Raw genomic sequence first — 27,055 nt, forward strand, 5'->3', positions numbered from 1 at the left:
ATGCATCCACTGGATTGCTGCATTACAGGAGCATGGTACCAGCATGAAGACAAAGGCCACTGCTGCTGCAGGTTGAGCATGATACCATCCTGGGGCAAGTGTGCTATCTTCCCATCACCTCCTGCATTAACACCTTCAAGCACGGCAGACAGAGGAAGGCTGCCCGTGTTCGATGTCTACATAGGTTTCAGGCATGAGACAGCTGCTAAGTGTTTACCATTACCACAAAGAAGGTTGTTCAGGGCAGAGCAGAAGCCAAATTTCAGCTGCTTAGGAAGTCAAAGTCTAGGGTGCCAACACATTCAAATCATCTCCAGCTTTATGCTGCAACTGAGAGGTATTGAGGTTTGCAGTGTTGGAGGTAAGAACCTTCATCTCTCCTCAGTCCTTAAATAGGTGCCCTCTTCTTTGGATCAAATTCTTGGTGAAGTTTGTTCCTTCTCAATCGGTTATTTGGAATTGCCACCGAAATTTGCTGTTGAAAGGCTGGAATAAGCTTAATTAAAAAAAAAAAAAAAAAAAAAAAAGACAAGAATAAATCTTCTTGGGACGTGAGGGCTGAGATTACTGTTAGCATCATCTGCTTCTGAACATTTTCAGTCCTGGCATTCATGAGAGTAGTGATAAAATATAGCTAATGTCTGACAATCCCTATTTCGACAGTGAAATTCACAGATGAATAAACATGCTTCTAAGTACTATAGCTTGATTTGCTTTGTAAGCATGTACCTTCTTTATCCATGCACATGGAAATGGCTTTCATAGGAAATTTAAGATAAATAGAAGAGAAACTTCAGTACAGACATGTGGTGTTCATCAAGGAGAACTTCCAAATCAGCAGGAGTTCTCCTTCATAGTTGGAAACCTTCACCATACCATCATTATCTGCCCATTAGGAACCCTCCAGCATCCATGGCTGAAAGCCAGTAACCCCCTTGCCTGCCAGTTTGGCCAACAACACTTTTAGGACTTGAGTTCCCAGAAGTTGATAACATTGGAGAAAAAATAAATAAATAAATAAACCTCTAATGATGATTACTTGCTTGCCTGTATTCCCAGGCCTGAGTCTAGAGCTGGTTACTCATTGAGTTGCTATTAATATGTCAAATCAGCATAGCAATCACAGTCAAAGAAAATAACTAATGATGGCAATAACAGTTTTTGTTGACCATGAACCTGTACAGAAACAAAGGTTACATTTACCTTCCCTCATGAGATGGGTACACACTTTGCCACTTAAAATTTCCAGTGATATGCAGTCTCCTTAAGCAGGGATGGCTTGTTTTGAATCTAGTCAGGATAAGCAGTAGCACCTCTACAAGAGATCACTGTATGTCTTCTGCCTTATCTGTAGAAAACATGAGGGAAAAATGACTTCTCTTTCTCATATGTAACATTACACAGAATTGTCAAATGCCCTGTAAAGAAATAAAAGTGTCACTGGTTCATTAACATTACTTCAGAGCATCTTTATTTCTAATAAAAAGTAATGTGTCCTTCTGATGTACTTATCCATTCCTGTATGCTTCTGAAATCTTTTCCTGTCTTGCCCTGAAGTTTTGGCTTAATTTTCTTGTTCTTTTTTTTTTTTTTTTTTTTTTTTTTTTTTCTGACTATATTAGCTCCTGTCCATTTTCAATTAGTTGTTTTCTGTGTCCATACTGAAAAGCTGTAATGATTTTTTTTTTTTCTATTACATTCCTTTCCTAGTTTGCACATAGGGTATATTTACATTAATCTCGTAGAGGTTTTATACATTGCAATCCTCCATGTGATGCAGTCTGAGTTCTGGGATACCTGACAGGCCTCTACAGAATTGGGAGACATACTATAGATGTCAATTTCACTAGTCATTGAGAGAGAAGCCTTCCATGGCCCTGTTGCGTGAAACAGGTCTGGATGTGCCAGGTGACATCCTGGCTCTGAGGAGGGTGTTTGTTGCAGAGCTACAATTTCTCCATTTATCTCCTCTCACCACAACTTTGTCTTGAAAGTCACAGAGTGAACTCTTCCATTCTCTAAAACACCACATTTTCTAATGTCATTTCAGAGCGTGGTGAACCCCTTGTTTCCTGAGGCCACAGAATGACCCCTGTTGCATACACCAAGCCAGTTCTTGTGCCTGGACCAGTTTGCCTTTGTACCACTACAGTGAATCTGCATCCAGAGCTCCTTCCAAGGATAGTTACTCTATTTGCATCCTGCACAGCATCCTGACCACTAATCTATAGCTCCCTGTCATAGAAACATCTCTAAAGGCCCCTTTCACAGAAAGTTGCCAGGAGACAGCTCTTTCCAACCATCTACAACTATGAGGAGATTTTCTCTCCACCTTTGATTTTTTTTTCCTAGGCAACATATTGTAGTTTGTTCCCAGCACAGGTAAACCCTGACCTAAAGCAGATTCAAGAAGTCCAAAGGGAGTGAATTTGTAAATATAATAACAGCTCCATACCTGCCAGGGGATTTCACTGCAAGCCCACAGAAAATGCTGTGAAAGCTTCCAAGATTGATTTCTATCCTGTTTTTTTCCCAGTTTCCATTTCTCTCACTCTGATAATATTCATTATCCAATAAGAATTCTTCCTGTGGTATTATTTTTAAATTAATTTTACAGGCTACCTTTATCATTTGTGTATATAAGGAAAATCCCAAAATCTGTAAAGCTCTTTGTAACTTTTGGCAACAAAATAGTATTCTTCCATGTTTATAACATATAGCCAGCTATACCTAATTCCTGAAGAAATTAAGCTTGAAAGAAGCTTTGATATCAATACATTTCCATTTGAAATACTCCTTTGAGCATTTCAAAGCCTGTGGACATTATGGTGATAACTTACAATATGTGTTCATGAAGATTTTAACCCAGGATGTCAATACCAGAGAAGCTTGCTAGGATAAATAACAATGCACTTAATACCAAACAAAGGTTGTTATCACTTTCCCTTTCAAGTTTTGATACCTAAAGGACACAAGCAAAGTGATTGTGTCACAGCCCCAGGCATATGGGTTTCCCTTGTCTAGTTCCCTTGCTAATGAGACAAATTAAAAATGGTAAAAAACATGTCAGAATTTAGCTTTTTGTTTGAGCAATGTTCACTCCCACAGATACAACAGCTATTTCCCATGTCAATAGTCATTAGCATGATCCTTTGGAAGAAAATTCAAAACCTTTCAGCATCTGAAACTAATTAACGCTGTGACTGAGCTGTGGCAGGGTGTAAAGAAAAATCTCTCTGCGGTTGCTCATTTGTACTCACAATAACCTTCACTACTTGTGTATATCTTTACTGTCAGTGGGAAACTAAAACACTGATCGCAGGAAAATAATTGCCATTTATAGTCCAGCAGAGCAACAGATATACCTACACCAAAACCATTTCTATTCATATGGATCCCTGTTCATGCTTTCTGTTGGATTGCGAGGCAGAAGACTCAAACATGGATATCTTGGAGACATGAACTTGGCAACTTGGGGCCGTTTTGAATACACAGCAAGTCCACAAACCTTTACTATGTCACCTCTCTAAGAGAAGACAGCAGGGGAACAGTGCAGTCTGTTAATGAAGATTGAGGCTTGATTTCAAAGCATGCTAGTGTCTGTGATTGTGAGCATGACACTTAAACTTTTAATGTTTTTTGTTCTCTTGCTCCATGCTAAACACTCAGATTGCCCACTTCACAGATCTTTTTTGAAGATTAATTGATTTTGATTTCTACCATGTTCAGCTACTACAGTCAAAAAGGCATCAGGGGAGATTATATATACATATCATTATGTTTGCAATCTTTAGTCTAAGCTAGTTAAATAAAACCAAATACATTTATGCCCCTTATTAAGGAGTTGACCACAGCACTTATACTTATAAAGGAGCAGTATTTTCATGAAGAAGAAGTTCAGCTGACTGTATTAGAACTTCCTCCATAATTAGCTCATTCACCTTCATTGAGGATATTAATGATATCCTCTAGAATGAATGACAACCTGTGGTGCAGGCTTTGCACATGCATAACTCTGTGAAAACTCCCAGTACTGATATACACAGCACACCGTCAAAAGTACATGTCAAAAGAGCAAGAGATAAATTATTCCTTTCAGATGATAAATAGCAATGCCACAGTTTATTGGAAAATGTCTACATTTGGATAGTCTCATATTTCCCTTTTCGAAGATAGAGGTTTTATTTCTCCAGGTTCTGTGAGTTTTTTTTTTTCCAAATGTCAGGAGAAAATTTGTTAAACACCTCATTCTCTTTCATTTTTACTCCATTTATTATTTATAAAACAATGAATCACTAAAACTTGGATTTATCAAGGACTATAGTTCATTTTTTTGCTATGAGACATCATTTAAAGGTCAATTGTGGACTTTGCATTTGCTCATGCACTTAATTTGCCTGATGCAGTGCCAGTTTTTGAAGAACTCACTTATACATGCCTTTCTTACATTTCATCTGGAACTAGCACCAGGAAAAAAAAAAAAAGGATAAAATAAAATTGTTGAAATAAATGACCTGCATTTGTCTTTAATGGAAAAGGCTAACTAAGGTAAGAAAGATTAGATTTGTGACTATATGACACAATTAATGCTTAAGAGAAGTGAGATGCTGATTCTGCCAGATCCTTAGAATCAAATGGTGAAATTAGGTGCTTCTCTACTGATTTAAACAAGCATTTGTCTATTCACACAAGTGGAAAATTTGTCTCTGAGATTGCAGATGCATCTGGGTAGCAAAGCTTCAGATTAAACTGCCTTCTCAGGAGTTGGCATATGTTGGCATGTTGTATAAGGAAAAGTAAACAGTGCTCTCTTAGGTGCAAGCATATTCATGTGGATAAAAAACGTCATTTCAAAAGGATATTAAGCTGATGGGAACAGGCCTGGAAAGGGTGTTCATTTGTAGTTCTCAAGGACAGTCTCTGAAGTTGTGATTATGACATCAAATACATTTGGTGAACTTGCTAGACAAACTACATGTGTTCAAATGACTGAGTTGGGAATCAAGGAAACATGGTGAGTTCACATGACTTTGGGTGGTTATTTTTTGTTAGGTGAAAGAAGAGAAGGGTTAAAAAAAAAAAAAAAAACTCAGGATCAGTTACCAAATGTATTATATGATAAGCAGAAAAAGAAAACATTTTTTTCTATGCCTTCCTAAAAAGATAATGTTCACTGTGGGAACAAAGTGCCTGAAGTATAAGGACACTGAGAATGTTTTCTACAGTGTTTAGAAAGCACAGAGTTTATCAATAAGATTTATAAGTTGAAGTGATATACCAGCTTTTTCAGAAAGAAAAAGAAAAATCATCAGAAATATCTTTTTTTTTCCCCTGCTGTGCCATTATCTTTAAATACAGTGTTTTCTCACAAGTAATATATGCTACACTGAGAGCTTGCCTGCAATCCATTACATGACAATGGGGAAACCTCCTGGTATACTTTATTCTCAGATATCAAACTGAAATCACTAAAAAGCAGTACGCAGAACTTCATACAAAAAGTATCCACCCTTAATTTGCATATATTATTTTGGATTAAATTCTAGCAGTGCATGCCCATATACTTCCTTCATTATGTTACTGGAGAAACAACCTTTGAAAGATTTACAGCAAAAGCAAGTTGGGTCAGCTGGAAAGTTCATGTCAGTGTGGATGCATTTTGCCAGCGCTCTTCTCTCCACATCAGCTCCACAACAAGCATCCAAGCTTTGTTTAAAGACCAGGTCTTAACATGCAAATCACTTCAAAAGGTTGGCCTAAGAAATTTCCTGTGTCTCCAAAACCAGGATCACTACTGTCACCTTTGCTGTGATGTGATATGGCATTTTCATCTCAGCAGAAAACAGTTGCCAGGGCCAGAGATATAACTTCTATTTCATATCTAAAAGTAACATTTATTGTACTTACATTTACTACACACTCACACTAAAATAGAAGGATATAAAAGAAGACCAGCAAGCATACAAAGTCATTTATCTCATAGAATGCGAGAAATGAGTTAAAATTTCAAATTAAAAAACAAACAAAAACCTGCTAATTCTGAAAGACATTCAGATGTTATAGGTGATGCTAAATCATGCAGATCTTAAATTGCCTTGTTAGAGATCCCTCCTCCTGCTCCCTTCTTCCCCATTTCTTAAAATGATTCAAGTACAAAGTAAAAACAAATCTAGCAGCTATGTTTTCATGTGCTGATTAACATTTGTAGTTACTGTGACCAAAACCAGACCAAATGTACCTGGGAACCAAACTTACACTGCAGTAACCTGAACACTCAAGAATGCTTTTGCAAATCTTTTCACTTGACAAGTTACTTTGTTAAAGTAACTTTTACTGTTGCATTATATTAATTTGAATTAGAATTCCTGAGATGCCTTTAAATTCTTATTGTATTATTAGTATCAGATTAAGATTTTTATAGGGATCCTTCAGAAAAACCTGCTGTCCACGCACCACTGCCTTCTTTTTCTTTGCTTCTCACCTGCAGATAAGTTCTAGTGGCACACTGTCTTATTATATTGTGGATCAATCCTAACTAAAATTTGGCTTTAAAAGAATCAAATGCTACTGCAAGTTTGTAGATTTATTGCTGCTACAAATGTGGTACATATCTGGGTTTCCAACACCTCCACATGAAGACATCTGAATCAAGGAGTCTCAGTCAGGACCCTTCTCAGACTTTAACTTCTATGGAAAAGCTTACAGAATTTACTGCAGATAAATCTGTTCTCCAGTATTTACAATCACTGGCACAAAAGCTACACCTTCTGCTACCGAACAAGACTGCTATAAAAAGAGTGGTATCATTTAACAAACATTGCTCCCTTTGGAGAGCATGAAAAGTGTAATGGTTTTGAAAACCTGCTGTAAGCACATGGACATTCAATGGCCATGTTTGAAAATTTGGGTCTTAATTTTTATTTGCAGCCATAGCCCTTGTAAATTCTTTATTCCTCCAGCTGCTGAAAACACGTTATATAAACCAAACTCTGGCACTTGCTAACTGTGTGGAAGGAAGGCATATATGCCCCGAGACTCTGCCGCAAGCCTGGTCTTCACTGCCTCTCCTGGAACTGCCTGGCAAGCTGCAGAGAAGGCTTTTGGAGGAGATCTTGGAAGAGATGTCCCTCTACTGAGCATGGAGAAGGGAGAGCTGAACTCCAGCTTGTTATCTCCACTTCTTACTACTTCTGAAGTGATTTATGCTTCGGAAGTGATAAGAAAGATAACAACTGCTTTTGATCTCTCAATGGGAGGCTAGATCTAGAGGTTATAAACAGGCACTAAACAGGATATGAGTTATTGTACATGAATGACTTAGTGCCCCTTACTAGGAAGACAAATTTGTTCAGGACATATTCCCGTATAGATCGTTATTTTTGCAGAACAGGCCTCAGCAGTCAACGGTCGGGATCTAACAACCAGGAAGCTACTGAGGAGCACTACATGTCCATGTCCAGGCACAGCCAAGATAGCTCTGTGGAAATGGATTTAAGAAAGGGCGCTAAATGCAAATTTAATAAATAAATAAGGAACACCAGGTTCAGAAAAGCTAGAGGCTCCTATGTCACCTTCAACGCACTTTATAATTGGGACATTTTCATCTTGTGTATGTTTGTGCAGATATTATTTTTGAAGAGAGAAGAATCCTGATTCACCACTACCATTCAGTCACACGTGATACATCTGAGATCTGAGAAGTCAAAACAGGTGAAAGCTGTTTTCAATAACATTGAGACAAAACCACCACACAATCCTCAACCTGTGAGATACTTGTCTGCCACACACTCCTGATTATCATTGACTGCGTGTGCACAGTATCTCAAAAGATCAGATCAAAGAACAAAGCTAGAAACATTGATTGTGAGTCTAACTGCTGAATATTTTTGTGCTCTGCAGCCAGCTAATTTACTCTATGCACTTCAATTAACCAAGCCAAACAGCCTTTGCCAGATAACCACAAATATGATTTCTGTCTAATTGAGCAAGTATCACTTGCAATTCATTCTTGATTATAAATCTGAAATGAGGCTCCCAAACCTGTTTTCATACAAATTCATGTGAAAAGCAAAGTCTCCAATGAGCTTCAAATTATACAGTCCTGATTTGCACCTCTCAATTTACATTTCCTTTAATTTAGGGATGATATTGCCTGGGAGTTTGTTCCCACATCCAAAATGGAAGAAGGAAATGCATAAGCAATAATTCATCTTCAATGTCAGATGCAATTTTTATAGAGCAAACACTGCTTTATTTGCTTTAGACAGCATATAAAAAGCAAGAGAATTCTCTAAAGGAGATGTCATATCTTTTTTTGGACTCACTGTAGTGTCTAGATAATAGGTAACTTTTGAAGCACAAGAACACTTCTTCAGGTGTGCCCAAAATATTTATCCCTTTTTCCCTAATCTGTCACTAGTGGTCCCTGAACACACACATGTAAAGAAGAGGTTCCAAAGTTACAGAACTAGCACAGACCATTGCAGGTGGCTGGTACCCAGGACTCAGAAGGCAGTGGGGCAGACAATGAGATTTTTGTCATTCAGATCCCATGGACAGTGAGATTTCTTTAGACCTCACAGGCAGTAATGCCTCAACTATAAATCACAGTAGACCTCTTGATTAAGGTGGCTGCCATACTAGAGGTTATGATTTTTCCAACTGGTGTTGAAAAATAAGTTTAAACACACTCTTGGCTTAGCCAGAACCAAGCTGGTTTCTAAAACAATTTGACCTGTCAGCATTGCAGTGGGTGAAAGAGTTAGTGTAGCTGGGCTGCAATAACCCTGCTAGCAGCTCTCATCCACTCATCTAAGCACAGAAAGCCCTTTAAATACATTTGTGGGGGTTCTTCAGCGTTTTTATTAAAAGGGAAATAAAAAGGGAAAATGTCAATAGGACACTTTGTGGAAACGTGCTGTTTAATTATAAAACACCTCATGCTGAGAAGGCACACAAAAGGAATAATTTCAATTCAGGTAAAACAGAAGAGCATTTCTAAACCCAAACACACAGTATTCATTAACTGCAGTCAAACATAAGCCATGACTAGGCAAGAAAAAAATATCAACTTTGGACATTATGCAGGGTATTTCAAAAGAACAAGAATTCAGCATCTAGAAGGAATTAATTTATTTACACCAGATGTTACAGATGAATTTCAGCCTTGCAAGAGAAGATGGATGCTCTCCAAGTGCTCAAACATCAGTGATGTTTTTTGAGGTGTGACCAGAGTGTGGGAATCACAAGGAAAAAAAAAAAATAAAAAACACCACCAACAACCATCTACTGCACATCTTTTTTTCCTGGAATTGTAGATCACGACTGTAAAAAACTTAGCTGAATATTTTACATTTAGACATGTCTTATAAGTGAAAATAGCAAGCTGAACCCTAAAACTTTATCAGTGTAAACCATTATTATCACACTAAGAAATATTTCTATCAGCATTACATTATATATGTGGGCATAGAATGAAATAAATACACCAGACATCTCAGACCCCCATGGTCTGAGATACCCTGTACTTACTAATTGTAGACAGAACTCTGCATCTTGTTTTAGTTTGCCACAAATACCATTAGTCTAAAACATTTTAAAATGGGAGAAAAACCCTGGTACAATAAAAGCTCTGTTCAACATGAGCATCTCTCAGCTGATAGCACTGGTGCATACACCCTTCATCAAGAAGAGCTGCTCTGCTAAAATTAGAGTTACAAAGGAAAAAGGATAGTGGGAAGATGATGAAAAATGTCGATTTTCCTGATACTATTTTCTCTCCTTTAGCTGTCTGGAGAGGAACTTGGTTGTCTGAAAGGGCAAAAAAATCCTCTCTGTATTATTGGAGACAGTGAATAGATACACGTGTAGCCAGTGCACTGTGTTCTCCCTTGATAGCCCCAAACTAGAAAAAAATCAACCAATAAACTCCATTTAGTAGCTGCTAAGAGTATGGTTTTTTTTTTCTTCTACTTCTTCTTTTGTAAGTATACACAAACTATAACTTTATTCTCTGCCTTGTAAACCATATGAACCATATGCTTTGTTAAACATGAGGAGCCTGATTCAATTCTTCTGGGCTCCATGGAAGTTTTTCAACTAATTTGCTTTGACAGGAATTGAATAGTAGAAAACTCGTTGGACCTCTGGCATAACCATCACTTTTTTAATTGATTAGCAAAGACTTTTCCATATACACACACACACATAAAAAATCTTCAGAACTGTTCAAGAATACACTAGGTACAAAAGAAAAAAATCCTGAAAGGGTATTTATAGTAAAATTTAGGTTAGCTACATTTTGTGTTCACTAAGCTGTTGCCCTGGAGGAGTTTAAACACAAAAGCCTGCAAAGAGATTTAAGGGACTTATGTGTTTAGAGAGAAGGCAAAATCACACTAATATATCAGAAGAAGGTCTTTGTGAAGCCTTCTATCTTCGACTTAAGTTGCAGTCTGCTCAAGGCCAGCAAAAGGGAACACAATTCTTCACTAAAAAAGAGAAAAAAAAAAAAAAAAGTCATTATTTGCTATTAAAATGAGCACAAGATGGTGAAGCCAAGCTGTGTCTCAGATTACAACTGTAGTTTGTTATGTTTGTTATACGGTCACTAGGCTAGCATTTGAGCGTCAACAAACTGCTGACTGCTCATAAAAATATTCTATTTAGCAACAGTTTTGCTCATACTGTATAACAGATTTGCTGTATTTTCCTTTCACTTTATTGCAAAGGATATTTATACAGAAATAGAAAGTTTATTTCTGAGGAGTTCATCTGTTCCCTCTGGCATTTCCACCCCTGTTATCAGAAACAGGTGATCAAGACCTGAGATGGAGTATCAGCTGAGAGAGCTGATAAACTCTGCTGGAGCAAAAGGCTTTGCACATGATTCAGAACAGAATATTCTCTCTGGAGGACTAATGGACCAAGACTTCTGTACACTGTCCTAAGTTTGCCTTTAATTTAACAAGTAATCCGTCAGCTCCACCTGTATGTATATGTAATATGTATGCACATACACACAAATTCTCTAATCCATATGTGCACCACATGTAGTTATTTCTTATCATCACTACTAATAACAAAAATAACAAGGACATGTTTGGGTTATTGTCACTATCATTAATCCTGCCACAGTGTAAGGAAAAAGGCTACTCAGATCTATCTCAAATTAGTTGTACAGTGGATTTGCCTTTGTCCATTGCGTGCACCCCCCACCCCACCACAATCATCTTCCACTGAGTTACGTTTGACAGCCACATCTGTTTGTATTCTTTTGATTTTACGTGCTGGTGCTGCTAACCAGAAGCCTGGCAATAAAATGGATAACACCTGATTACAAATACATGTCAATAGCAATCTCCATAGGATACCTCACCATCTACTTGCTGTCTGCCTGTCGTGAAAATAACGGGAGTTGTAGGTTCTGAAATGATAATTACATTGTCATAAATTGCCTTCTTGCAGAAATGCTTACCTAATTTTAAAAGATACTGAAGGTACAATCAAAGTAGCTGGACACCTCCTGAACAAATTCAGATGCATATTTTAAAACAAAGAAACCTGCCTGATTTTGATTGTCACTGAGAAACTGAAGTAAGGCAACACAGAGAAGATATCCTCAAGCCAATGTAAAGCAAGCTTAGTTGGAAGTCTGCTATTACACTAATTTAAATTGCAACTGCAGAATGACATAGACCATTGGAAGAGTTTTTGCTATAAAAACCCAGACCCAAGTTCTCAGATATCAGGGACTGCTGCACAGAACAACCCAGAGCAGTTAGATTATGGGTAACAGCCGGATTACTGATGAAAAAAAAAAAAAAAAAAAGTCTAATTTCACAAACTTGCCAAAACCAAAAACTCCCACTGATGTCTCATTTTCTAAAGTCAGTAGTGATTCATCACGGATATTTGACCCACAGTTTTTGCCCTTTTAAGCTTGAAAATTGCCTGCTGCAGCCACTATTTTAGCACAACAGCCCAGTTGCCTAAAGGAAAGGATTAAGGGCTGCATTGATTTCCAGAAATACACAATCCAGCAGGGGAAAAGCACTACTGAAAACAAGGAAAGCAAAGGCCAGACTAAAATTTGTTGATTTTATGTATGTTTGGCAATGTTTTGTGGTATTTTCTGTTGAAATCAGCTACATTTCACCAGTGACAGAAGTTGATAAAAATATAAAAACAACCACTGGAAACCCAAATACAACAATAGTATGTGGTACTATAGTAATAGTAGCCACCTTGGTCAATAATGTTATCAATACCGTGATTAAAAAATAATAATAATTTAAAATAAAAAAAAAAAAGAACTTCTTGAGCAAAGGAGGTTCACCAAACCTGACTTTTTTTTTCTGCAAAGAGAATAAGAAGCATCCTTTTTGGGACAAACTCTGAAGATCCCATTTCTTATTCTACCTCGTTCAAAGGACCAGAAACTTACTAAAGAGCACTGCAAGTTGAAGCCCAGCATGGACCAGTAGCAGGCCCAGCTAGCTGCAATGACTAGAAAAGAGCCATGAAAGTAAGAGACTGCTTCAGACTGGAGGGAGCTGCATGGCCTCCAGAAAGCCTCATCCTTTTTTATCTGTTAAAATCCTCTGAGGCAGCCAACAGGCTCCAAGGGATACTAATTTGGGCAGAAAAAACTGACTACTCCAGCAGAGCTCCACAGCCTTATGAGGAGGTCAGCACACTCTAGGTGAGGGAAAAGGAACAGCACAGAAGTTAATCAGGCTTCACAAGTTGCACTATAGCTTTTCTGCATTCTTCCTCCTTCAGTAAAAATCTGCTTAGTTATGGTCTTTTATTTCACTCAGTGCTGGCAAAAGGTAATGTGCTGCTCCTGGGAAGCCAAGCCTGTCTGATTTTATAGCAAAGACTTTAGGATGAAGTAAGTGAGCTGCAGTAGTTTATGTTTTTTTAATTAAACTGCCTGGAAAAGCAGAGCTCTGCCCTGCCATTCAGTGCTTGGGAGAGGGTTATATCTTGTCTTTATCTTTGCATTTTAACAGTTTTCACCAAACAGGCAATTGCTTCTGCTACTTTCTCAGTAAAACTAATGGAGGTTTACACAACTAAAACAGAATACAAAATTTCAACAGCATGGTGCTTAGCATATCATTGCTTACTCCTGATGTATTTGTGGGAAAATAATGGAAATCTAGCATGAGATCTAAAGTGACACAGATGTGGTGTGGAGGCCTGAGCACTGGGATTCAAACAGGGATGTGACCCCGAGGGAGACCGTCAGAAGCCTGTTCTGAGAAGACAGGGATACTGTGTTGGAGCTATGACACATGTGATGACAAATTTCAGGGTCACCAGAGAATCTGATTCAGTTATCACATCTGTCATGCTTGTATGGGATCCAGCAAAACAGATTAGCACTTGCAAACTAGTTGCTAGATATGTAGGTGGGCAGCAGATTACAGTTGCCACCTTAGAATAAGTTTCATCTTTGGAGGATAATTTTTATCCTCAAATTACATATGCATAATGCCTGAAGTGTAAACTGTGCTGGTCCTGCCATATAAAAACTGTGCAACTGCATTGCTAACACTCTCTCTTATGAATGCATCGCTATAGTCTAGGATTAAGCAACACCAAAAGCAGATGACGGATATACCAAACAACAGTCACTGGATAACACGGTCTTCTTCCATCATCTCAAGACGTGATCTACTCCCAAAAGGTCAGATGGCTCAAGTCTCCAAGGAAAACATGAGAAGAGGTGTGGGTGACTTAATGTGTATGACTTTTCCTTCTGAGTAATGGTTCTTCAGTGGTTCTTTCAAAAAGAACAGTCGTTGAGCTGATGTCAACAGAAGTTGACCATCGTGCCCTAAGGCAGAGATGGGGAAACTTCTTGGTCTTTGTGGTTGTAATTGTTAACAGACCAGTTCCCTTTCTGGTGACTCCAGGGCAATACTCTGTCACTGATGTGAGTGGTTTGCCATGTCTGAGGAGTAGTCCAACCTGTGCAGCAGGTCCAGTGCCTTTCAGAAGGTCATTGCGAATTTTCTAAACAAGCTTACTGCTATTTAGTGGTGCAGTTACACTCAAGGAGAAGAAGGCAAGTGCTGCACAGCACTTTCCTTCAAGGAAAGGAAACCATGAAAAGAAAGTGCAGAAATTTTGGAAGTAAAGGAAAGTGGTTCTATATAGAGTTGCTTCATGAAGCCTCTTTAAGCAAAGATGCAAGTGAGTCTGACCTGTACCTCACTAAAGCTAGCAAGATGCTTTCAAGTAAACATATTGATCAAAGGCTACAACTACACAGGAAAATAGAGCAGAATGGCATTTTCTGGCCCAGAATAAACACTTTAGTATGGCTCACATCCTTCTCTCACACTCCATCTCCCTCTCTTTATCCCCACAAAAGACAATCCCTGTCCAAACTGCTCATCAGGAATAATCCTGGGCCATGCTGTGCCTGAACCTCATCAAACCACTACATGGACGCACACCCATTGCCATTGACCAAAACCATGCGTGGGAGCATGCTAGCAGTTGAATGCACTCAGGACAGTGTCCTAATTTTTGCCCTGCCCTAGCCCTCCCCTCATATGCCCATATGGCCATAAACAGAAAAAATAAATAAATAAATAAATAAATAAATAAATAAATAAAGGATAAGAGCCTCGTGAAGACTGAATATGTCAGTCCTTGCTTCTCATTATTAGATGTCAAAAATGTACTGCTGTCCGCTCTGCAGGAGCCCCTAGTCCATTCGTTTAGAAGCTGTGTTAATGTGGAATGAGATTATTAAAACAAAATGACATCTTCACACTTTAAAAACTTCGAGGATAAATAAAATTCTACTCAGCACATACATCATGTAGAAAAAATATTTCAAAATGTGCAGTTGGACAAAAGACCTTTTGTGGACATAGATTAAGCGTGGGCTCCTGCTTCTGTGGAACTGTGTAGCATGGATCACTGTGGTTAAATACACAAATCTAAGCTTACTGGGCAGCATCTTTAACCGGCTGTTTGAGCTATTTGAGAAAAAAAAATACAGAAAGCATAGTTCTAGAAATTACATATATTATCCTACAATGATAAGCTCTGTTTTGAATTTTCATCTTTTACTATTTCCAGGGGAATAGAAAGGAAAGACAAGAACTGTGAAGACAAACCAGGACTGGAGTTTCCATTTCCATGACACTTTATAAATGCTGCCATTCCATAGGGTGACTTTTTATAAACTGCTTTGAAAGGAAAGCCTTCAAAACAAATGTAGTGGCCTTGTTCCAAGCGGAGGAAGCAAGGAGTCTTCAAGGTATATTTTAGGTTTACAGCTCTCTCTTTGGTACAACTCACAGCTTCCCCCTGCTTATCCCCTCCTTTTTTTTTTTTTTTTTTTTTTAACGGAACTATCAGGTTGAGGTTCTTTGGTTCTTGGTTTGATTTTTCCTTCTAAAGCTCTCTCATGACACAGTAATATTACCTTTCTATTCCTTCGTTAGCAGTTTTGAAAAGCATATGACTGTTACAAAAATTGACAGACATTAAACCTGACACTGGGGAAAAAAAAAAAAAATTGAAGACTGATGTCAAGATGAAGTAAATTTTCAGGGCAGAAGGAGTCTCTGCTACCGTGCATAATTTACCATGACCTGCTATTTCGGCACTGTTTCGTTGTTTGCATTTGCTCAGCTGTGTTTGATCTCTTATCACAGCTGGCTATCAGCCTGCTGCAGCTGCTCCTTCTTGACCTTTTGCTTGAAATATATTTTCCTCCCCAAACGTGCTAGAACACACAGGGCTGAGCTGCACTTCCTTGAGAATGATGAATTACATTGGCAAGGCCTTCAATACCTGCAAGTAAGATCATTTCTTAAGCAATGTGCAACCAGAGCACAGAGGGAAAGAGGAATGATCTACCCTTTCTTACAGTCAGTGAGGATACTGGTGGAACTGATGAATTATATTAGACTAAATACTTGTGTGTTAACATTTTATAATATATCTATATATTAGAACTATATTTAAGGCTATATTGTTGAAGAAGAGAAGTACAACTATCATGCTATCCTTACAATCAGTACAGTAAACACCCATAAATATTCAATGGGTCTCCAACCCTTAGACTCAATAACAAAAGAAAAATTTGAAAGAGGATCCTGTGGCTATACTAGACCTGTGAGGATCAATTATTTCCTCTTCTGCAAATAATCTAATTCCTAATTTTCTTCTTGCTGGCTCTGAGATTGCTACACAGCATCTAAGGCAGAAGAAATCTAGCAGATCGAATACACAGTTCTCTAGATTTCCTTTACCCAAACTGGTGGGACTGCGAGGGGTCATTCATGTCATTGTGATGTTGTCTGGAGAGCAGTAGAGCAGATGACAGAGGCCATCGGAAGCAAACAAAGCAGAACACCACTTCTGCTGGAGTTACAACTATTTTTCCCTTGGATTTCTCCTGACCTTCTTCATGTCCTGTGAGTGAGAACCCATGACAACACTCACTGTATCCCTGATCTCTACCAGATGCAGCAGAGAATGAGGAAAGAAGTAGCTCATCGTCATGTGATTGTTTTTTTTAAATAAGGTTAAACATGCAATTTAGGTTTTTAGTTCCTACCCATGGAAAACAAATATTTTGCATATAGCTGGGACCAAGCTAGGCAGTCACTCTAGCAAACAGATCTACAAATCTCAATCTCCCTTGGCATTTCCAAGTCAGGCAGGGAATACAAAAGGCCCAAGCTCAGCATGTTTGCAGCTGTGAACTAACAGGTACAAAGCTAGTTCGCGTTACAACACTTCGGCCCATGACCTGCATGCCTAGCTGTGTGCATTTGTGAGGGAGGGAGCAGGCAAGGAGTGAACATCTTTCCATGCCAGCATGGAAGAGCAGCAGAACTACCAGCCATTGCCTCGGGGGGCTTTGAGGATTACCTTGTTTGTGCGTTTAGCTAATAAGCCTGCCTTCCACACTCAGGAGTTTCTCCAGGGCTGAACTCAGTGTTGAAGAATTTTCTTCAGAGTCAAGGGGCTGGACAAGAGACCGGCAAGAGCCCTGGACTTCCCGCATAACCCACCTTATCCACTGGGGTCACCAAGCAACCCCAGTGTAATGACCCCACTGCCCAGCTGCAGGCACTGCTTGCACGTACCTCTGCCATTCTCTGCCAAGCTTCACAAAGCCTATATTTCACCAGCTTCATCTAGGGTGAGACTTAATGTCTCACAAAGCTCAGGCTGTGTGATGTTCAGATTGCAGCTTTTCTGTCTATAAAATGGAGGGGCAAGTAATGACTGTCTGGAGAAACCCAGGAAGCAGATACTGGGAAACAAGTGGTAAGCACGATGCTGACACAGGGCCTATAGGAATGCAGTATTTCCCACCAGATGATTAATTAACCACAGCCTGGTAGGATGGAGGAAAAGGAATTTGGACTGCAATACTGATGGGATCACCTCCTTCTTTCTTCTCCTCACACTGGCTGTCTCTTCCCTTTCTGCCTGCCACGAAGGCTCTTTCCCCCCTGGTGAATGCATGGCAGCTCACGGCTGATGCCTTCAGAAATTTTCTTTTTTTGTCATCAAGCTCAGATCAGCTCTGCTCTTTTTGTTACAGCTGGAATCCCCCTCAAGCACACAGTGCAACTGATGGAAACATTGAGATTTCTCTCTTTGGGAGACAGAATAATAATCTGCTCTGAAAACAGCAGTCACTAATCTGAGCATTACCAGCAGCTAAAACCAAAACTCAGGTCAAGTCTGCTGAGGGTGCTGCAACATTTCCCATTTTGTACTCCAGAGGGGAACTAACGCAGGCCAGTATAGCCCTGCTTGTTCCCAGCCTCCTCGGTTTAGAAGGCTCCTAAAGTGACTCAGTGGCCAGTCTAGCCATAAGCCAATAACTCATAAACCACACCAAGAATTTTGGCATGAGCACCAAAGAACACACATGTGTGCTGCGTGCACACATCTGTATTTTGTAACTGAGACACCGTTAGCTGGGGAACAAATGTTAAATGCCAAATACTGCCTCAATTCCAAAAGCAGAAGCTGCTGTGACTTGTAGCAGCCTCTGCCACCATAATAACCATGCTGGAGAGCTCCTGCTAACTTACCCATGCAACAAAAGACCGCTCACATGAGGCAGGAACAAGATGTAGATCCTAGTCATGTCCCTATCAGGCAGTCCAAGAGCAGGCCCACTACATGCTTTGGGGCCAGGCTGGGGCTATAGTAGACACAGCCCAGACCCCTTTGCCACCAGCCAGTCCGTGGGCAAGGGGCCATCCACAGCCAGGCCAGGAAATCCCATCAGCAAGTGATGTGGGGGACAGGGACGTACCTGCAGGACCACTCAGGGGAGGCCAAGGATGATAGCCCCAGCTGAAAGGCAGCTCTCTGGGGAAGGAGAGGGAGCTGCTGAGGTGTCCTCAGCTATCATCAACCCCCAGCTCTTTAATGATGCCCACACAAAGCCTTTGCAGCTTTTAGGGAGTGCTTCCAAACTTTCTCTGTTTGGCAGTTTTTTTCACTGTTTTCTATGCTAGGTATATTCCAAGCGTTTTGAAAAAATTGCACGCTGTCTAGCCCAGGTCACCAGGCAGCAGGAATAGCAGATGCTCATCTTCGAACTCACTTTAGCAGTAAGCACCTGTTGTGATTTAACCCGGCACCCAGCTAAGCACCCCATAGCCCTTTGCTCATTCCCCCACGTGAGATGGGGGAGACGCTCAGAGGGGGGGGAAAAAAAAAAGAAAAAAGAAAAAAGAAAAAAGAAAAAAAAAGTAAAACTCATGGGCTGAGATAAAGACAGTTTAATAGAAAAGTAAATAAATAAATAAATAAATGAAATAACACACAAAACAAGTGATGCACAATGAAATTTTTCACCACCAGCCAACCAATGCCCAGCAGTTCCCAAGCAATGGCAGCCCCCCAGCCCAACTCCCCAATTTTTATTCTTTGCCATGACACTATATGTTAGGAAATATTTATTTGGCTAGTTTGGGTCAGCTGTGCTGGTTGTGTTCCCTCCAGCTTCTGGTGCACCCCACGCTTACTTGCTGTCAGGGCACTGTGAGGAGCCAAAAAGTTCTCAATTCAGTGTAAGCACTGCTCAGCAACAACTAAAACATTGCTGTGTTATCAACATTATTTTCCTCCTACATCCAAAACATAGCACCATACCAGCCAATATGAAGTAAATTAACTCCATCCCGGGTGAAAACAGCTTTTCAACTCATAGCTGTGAATACAGACTCTGCCGTATACAGGTTTCTTTTGTAGAAAATTGAAATGCAAATATCACAACTTGTACTTTTTTTTGATTTCACTTTTCCATGGACAGCTAGCTACCACAGTAGAAGAAGCAAATATTATGCTGCAGCACTAGAGAACCATAGTTTTATGGGCGCAGAGGAGCAAGTGACCACTGAATCCAGACAGCAACCTACATATATTTCACTTCTGTTGACTCAATCACTGGTAATCTGGTCTTGCTGTTTAACCATTCCCCTAAATATTAGGTTACTAATGAACTTGTGTCTCTTCAGTGATTGCAAAACACTGATGACGGAGATATTAGAAGTCACTGTTATTCCACATTTCTCACAGTTTCCACAATTTGCTCGAGATCACACTGGAAATCTGTGCTGAGAACAGAAGACAAATTCAAATTCTCATGCTATCAGTCTTTCAGATTACTCAAAAGTAAATATAAAGATAAACAGGGAGAAGTGAGCCAAGTTTTGATGGAGGGAGAAGGTGAGGAGGTGGGTTGTTCAAGCTTTTGCTTTTGAGTATTCTGACTGTAATTCAGCAAGACAGCTAAGCACATTACAGAACAGCAATATGAGGCTACATATATGCTGAGAATTAAATGCAGCCATAAAGAGTTTCCAAAACTAGAAGACATAACACTATAACTCCAACAAACAATGAAACGCAGGAAGCAAAAATGCATTTTACAATTCAGTTTTTTTCCTGTCATTATTCCAGGAGGAAGAGGCAAGACTAAGGAATGTGGGAAAGATGAAGTGCTAAAGCCTCCTTAGAAAGAGGGGTTTGTCTTTAAAGAAAAAATTTATATCTTCTCAAATAAAATAAATAGATAACATAGCTTTATCACTCCAACATTACCCTGTAGACATTTCTTGATCATTTAAGTTAAATGTAATTTTCTGAAAAGCACAAAGGTCTACATGGCTGGGAGACTGGGAGACAAAAGCATTTTTAGTTATACAGGAGACTTAGTTTAAGATGAATGTTAAAAAAATAATTCCATCTTAGAAAGAGTAAAGTGTTTTTTGTTTGTTTGTTTAAATAATCTATTTGAAAATATCTAACCTGCTACACAAAGTTAAGTTTTTAGACCAGTAAATCACAGGGAGTGGGTTTTTTTAAGGAATTACAGGAAATTCAAAGCAAAGGCCATATGCCACTAAGAATATTATGAGCTTCCTAGCATTAGCTTGGCTGTTGCCAACAGACAAGCTTATAAATGCTGCTATTGCAAACAAGTTAGATTGAAAGCAACTCATTTCTCCAAGATAATGGATAATCTCCAAGATAAGTCTTTCCAGCATAATAGATAAGAGCAAGGTCTCTTGCTCAACATGCAGACCTATATATGTTCTTGTCCAAGTGGTGGGCTGGAAATATCAAGCTATCAGTTTGCTCCATTCCAAAACCCCATAAAGTTCCAAGAAATCTCACTGGAGCTCTAACTCACAAACAGAATCCCCAAGCAGAATAGAGGAGAATTTGGAATTTCCTTTGCCAACATACGTAACATCACTTTATTCTGTAGCTAACATGGCCTGCTTTCCTATTGGCAGTATGTGCAGACAGTAAGAGACAACACAAAAGATTACAGAAAAGCATTTTTTTTTTTTCCTTTGATTAAACAATGCTTGACTTACTTCCTTTTCTGAAGCCAAATAAATAACAGTTAGTAGCAATGACCATGATGGAGCTCTGTTGAGCCCCTAGTCACGTTTTTTTTTTAAATGTACTGGTTGCACAAGAGAATATCACAAAAATTATACATAAACATGCTGGAAAAAAAATCCAACTTTTCTCTTATGAAAACAACCAACATCATGGATGCTTTATTTCTGCCTGCATTTAGTCATTTCCCCCTTATTTATTCTTCAAATTTTTGAGTGTAATTTAGATTTTACGTAAAATGTTAGGAATAACAGGTAGGTAGAGATTCTGCCCTTTCTTACAGAAAGATGTACAAAAGATTTACAAAAAAAAAAAAAAATCTTCGTTGAATTTTGGGCAGAGACTTGAGTTTTCTGTAGACCTCCGTCATGTTGGAGCAATTCATCCATCATGTCCTGGCTTGTGCATGGACAGAGAACTATGGCTGCAAGAGCTCACAAGGGGAAGAGGTGAAATGTGACTGCTCACAGACAAACACTGAGCAGTTTTGTCCCTGAAAGAGCTATCTGGGAAGAAGGGCAACACTGAACATAGTGCGTTAGGCCTTCATGTTAACTATGCATTGCTCATAGTTCTTCCTGCCACACAGTGGCTAGGTTCATCTGAGGAAAATATACAAATTTACCTGTCTTCAAAACTTACTTACATGGTGATTACTTATGGAATATCTGGACCGCTTGCTATCAGTTACATATATCTCATATATCTTGCATGACCTCCATGAACTAGGTAATGCTTTTATACTCATTCCACAAAAAAAAATAAAAAAAAAATAAAAAACCACTCCTAGTTCCTCTGTAGCCATAACATTGCAATCCTCAGCTTGGGCAAAAAATTAACTAGTCATGTTTAAAACATACCTCAAATTCCTGTAGGAAGCCTGAGAGTAGAACAGGGAAATCAACTTGTTTCATCCAGATCTCAGGGTAGTTCTTCGGCCATCAGGCCTTCCTGACTGTTTCCTTAAGTTTAAAAACTAGTTTGATTATATAACAAAGTCTACCACGAAAGCCCTTCACTTCATTTTCTGTATCTACACAGGGGATGGAATACATTTGACTAAACCAACTTTCTCAACCAGTTTAAACTAGGATAACTCCCAAGAACATAGAACTGTCTTCAGAGTCCATCCCAATAAACTCAGCCCCAAATAGAGTGGATTGAGGTATCATAGAATCATTAAGGATGGAAAAGACCTCCAAGATCACCTGGTCCAACCATCCCCCTACCACCAAGGTCACCCACTAAACCATGTCCCTAAGCACCACGTCCAACCTTTCCTTGAACACCCCCAGGGACGGTGACTCCACCACCTCCCTGGGCAACCTGTTCCAATGCCTGACTGCTCTTTCTGAGAAGAAATGTCTCCTCATTTCCAACCTGAAAATACATCATGTTAATGACAGTAAGAGCTAACTTTGGCTCCAGATGAAGTTATTGCATGTGGATAGCCATATGAATATCTGTAATGAATTTCAGGAGCCTGTGAACAAGGACTGTACACAGTTCACCAGGCAACTACTGCGCAGTGGGCACCATCAATAGTCAGAAGAGGTGACTGCAGCCCAGCACACAGCTAAGGTTACACACATGGATGGAGCTGCTGAATTTAGTGGTTGCATTCGAATGTTTATCTATTTAACGTTCAAGTGGGTGCAGGCCAGAACAAGAACAAACAGTGAAATCCTGATGTGTTGTAATCAACAACAAAGGTCCCACTGAAGTCAACACTGTAAGCATGCCTCCTGTATTAGCAACAGTTACACTTGTTAATGCCTGCAGGTTTGGGGTGATGTCTTTTGCACTACTGTTCCAGTCTGTGCCAGCAATACCAAGTAGGGGCTTCCTTTCATTACTTAATTCTTTTTCAGTGAATTGATGCAACTGAGGAACTCAGTGTAGGTTATTATATGTAGCTGAAGTGGAGGAACTGTCCAGGGATTTTCTGTAGTCCTGCAGCAAGTAGTGCAAGTTATATTAAAAGCCTCCTCCATTAGGTACTCTGCATTATCTTATGTTTGCCACAGGCTTATAGTATGCACATGAGCTGTCTCAGTGACTCAGGCGCTCACTGTTAACTTACATTACTGATACGTACACTGGCAGAAGGTAGATCTCTCCCCTTGTACATAAAGGTGCCATCTGTCACCCTGCCCATCAGCTACATGCTGACAAATACCCTAGGTACAACACCCATTTTATGGGAGGGGATCAGAGGACTTTTTAAAGTGTCACAGAAGAGTAACAGTAACAGCCAGGGAACACAGCAGGTCCATCAAGTCCAATAGAGACCCTTCAGCATGTGACTCCTCAGTGACCATTTTTGTTCTTCTCTTACTTATTCTCTGTATAATGAATTGTGTCACAAATCTACTTTCTGAATCCAGTGAGGCTCCAATATTTCTATCTGCTGGGCAAGGCATTCTTCCAGCTACAAAACAAGCAATGATGCACTTGCTAATTAACCACAACTCTCCAAGCCAGCTAGCCATTAGTGTGCAAACAGCATGCAGCTGGCTTGTCTGCAGCCCCACGAACAGACACAACAAGGTATCATGTTCTGGTAGTCCATATTCTGCATTTGGGGACATCCCTACAGATTTTCAGCTCAAAATGCATTCCAGACACTGGCTGAGTAGCCAAGGAAAGCAGAGCTTCACAGAGCTGATGTTCCTTGTTCACTTGATTTATTTTACATACATGCATGCATAAGAAAATCAGCAAATAATAACTCCAACCATATCCCTGTTCATCTGCAGTCAAGAAAAAAAAAAAAAAAAAAAAAGATAGATTTAAGTATCACATGAAATTTGTCCACTGGAGCAATCTTCATCATACCCCCACAAGCAAAAGATCTGCTCAAAATGACAGTGCCGGAAGCTTAGAACAGATGCAATCCAAACAGCACAACACTGCATAGATGATAATCTCCTAAATTTACACATTTTCTAATAAAAAATAAACCCTTTTTCCATCATCAGACTCACTCATCTTTGAAATAATTTGAATAATTGACCAGGAATGAGAACGGCCATTAGCAGTTAATGCTTCAGAATAACTAACTGATCTAAAATCTAAGCCCATGTTTTCTGATGTTTGAAACTTTCTGACAATTCCAGCTTTGGAATAAAAAAAATATTTTTCATGTTCTGCAGAAACAGAAAGATACATGCATCTCACACTTATTCCTGCCACATGATTTGTCAAACATTTAGGAATCATTTGATCTCTGTGTTTCCTTCCAAAGAGGAATGGGATCTTCAAAGCAGCACAGGCAACCTTATGCTTAAGTAACATTACTAGAGGTATGTAGTCGTAAACAGGATGATCTAGTACAAACTGTGATACCAGTGCTAGACACATTAAAAGAATATATCTATAACTCCTGTGAAAATGTTGTCCCATGATAGGTTCAGTTGTCCTCTCAATTTCCATTTCTCCCCAGTGGCACTGGGGATCTCAGGGAGCACACAGCACAGCCTCTCATGGCCCCAAATGATGACCACGCTGCTCAATCCATTTCTGCTCTATGGATATACTCCCTGTTTAATCTGCTGATTCCTGTTCTGACACACAGTAGCAGTTTGCTTCAAACTACATCTCAGTGCTTCAGAGTCTACAAAGCATGGTGGTATATCAACATAAATCAGCAGAAATATGCTGATAGTTGTTAAGAATTACAGCCAGCATCTGAACTCACAAAAATTCAGCAATCCACACACAAACAACAGCAATATTTCCTAGTTTTATGTTTTCGTAAGTTAATGAAGAGAGATTGGTTTCCACAACAGGTGCTGAATCTCCACAAAGTATTATTTGCCCTTCTTTTCAAAGCATTATTTTTGTCAATGGAAATTACTCAGAATGCAGTAAAACGTGTTTTTCTAACAAAGCCCAAATCCTGCTTCTTGCACCAACATGAACTTTCCAATGGTGGACAATAAAGTTACCATTTAGACTAGAGAAAATGTTTTTTAGGCCTTTCTTTTAATCATACAACAGTGCTAAATAAATATAGAGAGAGACCCAATAAATACATAGAGAGATACTCATTATGCTTTGGTTTATGGGTAACACAAACATTCCTTAATGATCTCAGTTTGATTTTGTGTAAAGCCTGGTACATGCTGAAAAGTTTTCCCTGGTTCACTAATCCTAATCAAGTAATGGCTGAATGTCATTAAACTAGATCACTCCCACCTTTTTCAGTCCTTTCAAAGAGTCAGCTACAGATCAAGCTAGTTAAACAGAGCTAAAATAAATGAATATATAAATAAAATAAAACATAAGAAGACTGCTTGCTGGCCTGTACGTTTTTAAAGCTGTGAAATAGTTCTTTCATGGTTCATACACTGATAGTATTTTTATTACTAGTGTATCTGCCTCTACTCTGTTTTCCTCTAACTGCATCATCCCAGGTCTGCACTAGATTTTTTTACCACTTTGTACTGCAGGGTGTGGGCGGGACGATCTATTTCTTTTTTAGGTGACAAAATCATAATGACTTTTCAGTCATATCATGAGCGGGAAAGGTCATTCAGTTATGCATTGCTTTGTTTGTACTTGCAGTGCTGTGAGGTTCTGCCAGCAAAATTGTTCTGCTGTCATCATAAACTATGTTTACATTAGATGAGTTCAGCATTCAGGTTACAGACGGAGATGTTCTAATGAGACTAGGAGGCCATTAATTTTTTTTCTTCCAAATGAATGGCTGCACTGTTTTTAAACAGAAATTTCCTTCTCTTCAAATGGATTCATTGCAGAGCATTTTCTCATATTATAATGTTAGACTTCATCCTAACAAGGAATAAAATCCTATGTATATTTTGTTCATACAACTTCACAAAGAAAGACATATGAAGTTATGTTATTATTTTTTTAAAGTTCAAAATCCTAAGAAACAAGCAAAGTCATAGGAAGTTTCTAGCAGTAGAAAGGACCAACATAGAGGACCAGAGACAACTTTTTTTAATGCACAAATATCGTCATTACTAATTAAAAGGCAAAGAAAATTATTCATATATAGTTGACAGCCATTGAATATATAATTGTTACAATTCTTTAGGAAGAAAAATAATAATAAAAAATATGTCTCAATAGGAAGTGTGTCATATTAATGCAGTTGTCTCAGACTTCACTGCCACCAAAGCCCACTGCTACTAGTGGAACTGGAAAAGGCAGGACAAACACAGCTTTTGCACCACAATAAAAAATGGTGGTTAAACAAAAATGGTGTGTCATCTGCCACAGGCTGAATGAGATCTTTTACACAGATGCCAACTCTGGCCTGGATTTCTAGCCTTTGAATTGTTTGACTTGTGTTTTAAAAATATGTACTTAGATGCAGACTGATGCAACAGTGGGAAGAAGAGATTCTACCTGAATAAACACCCACAAGGACCTCTGAAATGACAAACGTTTGAAAACTCCATAGAAAATCTAATTATCCAAAAGTTATGGCTTCAGTTGGACTCCCAGTTATGCTAAGCCAATTCAGCAGTAATCATGGTGGCAAACCAAGTCTTGCCTTTTGCAGCCATTTGCAGCGACTCCAGATAGTATTTTTGTTACCACTAGGCTTTTTGACAGAATGGGTAAAGCTCTCCAAACATCACCAGAAAAGTCATGGGTGCAAGTTTTCTGAGAATTTAGTGCTGAATTTGGGCTGAGATAGGTGCCCACATGATATGTGATGTATAGCACTATATGTCATAGTCATTCACAAATGCCGTATGGTAGAATCTTGGCCCTGACAGAATCCCACCTACACTTCACAGGTTCACTGCACAAATGGTTAAGTACGCCTTCTGTATTCTTTCAGAGATTACACACATGGATCCCACCTACCAGTTATTGTGATGCATAACTCCAAACACATGAAGATTTCCTTAAACATGATATTACGAAATAGGTATCTAATCTAGGACAGGCCACATGAGGAATGTTCAGAATTTGGACAAAGTTACCTTGGAAATTTCAGGACTGTAGATGTCCTTCAAAACAGGTAAGAGATGCTCTACAAAGGATATATCCATTTCCAAGTTTGTCTATCCTGCCTGCCATGTTTGATTTACCAAGATATTCTTAAGACCAAGAGGCCATCAGTTTCAGAACCATTCAGCCTCCAAAA

General features: G+C 39.1%; 1 long non-coding RNA gene across 1 annotated transcript; it reads right to left on the reverse strand.

The window, feature by feature from the left end:
* Positions 1–9,591: 9,591 nt before the first annotated feature.
* On the reverse strand, positions 9,592–17,243 carry LOC121068659. The gene is made up of 3 exons (XR_005819017.1): positions 17,130–17,243; positions 11,247–11,309; positions 9,592–10,490 (listed from the first exon to the last, which is right to left on the reverse strand). It is a non-coding gene; the product is annotated as an uncharacterized LOC121068659 (long non-coding RNA).
* Between the last annotated feature and the right edge of the window lie 9,812 nt (positions 17,244–27,055).

Source organism: Cygnus olor, chromosome 3, assembly GCF_009769625.2.
Source record: "Cygnus olor isolate bCygOlo1 chromosome 3, bCygOlo1.pri.v2, whole genome shotgun sequence".
Taxonomy (NCBI): Eukaryota; Metazoa; Chordata; class Aves; order Anseriformes; family Anatidae; genus Cygnus; species Cygnus olor.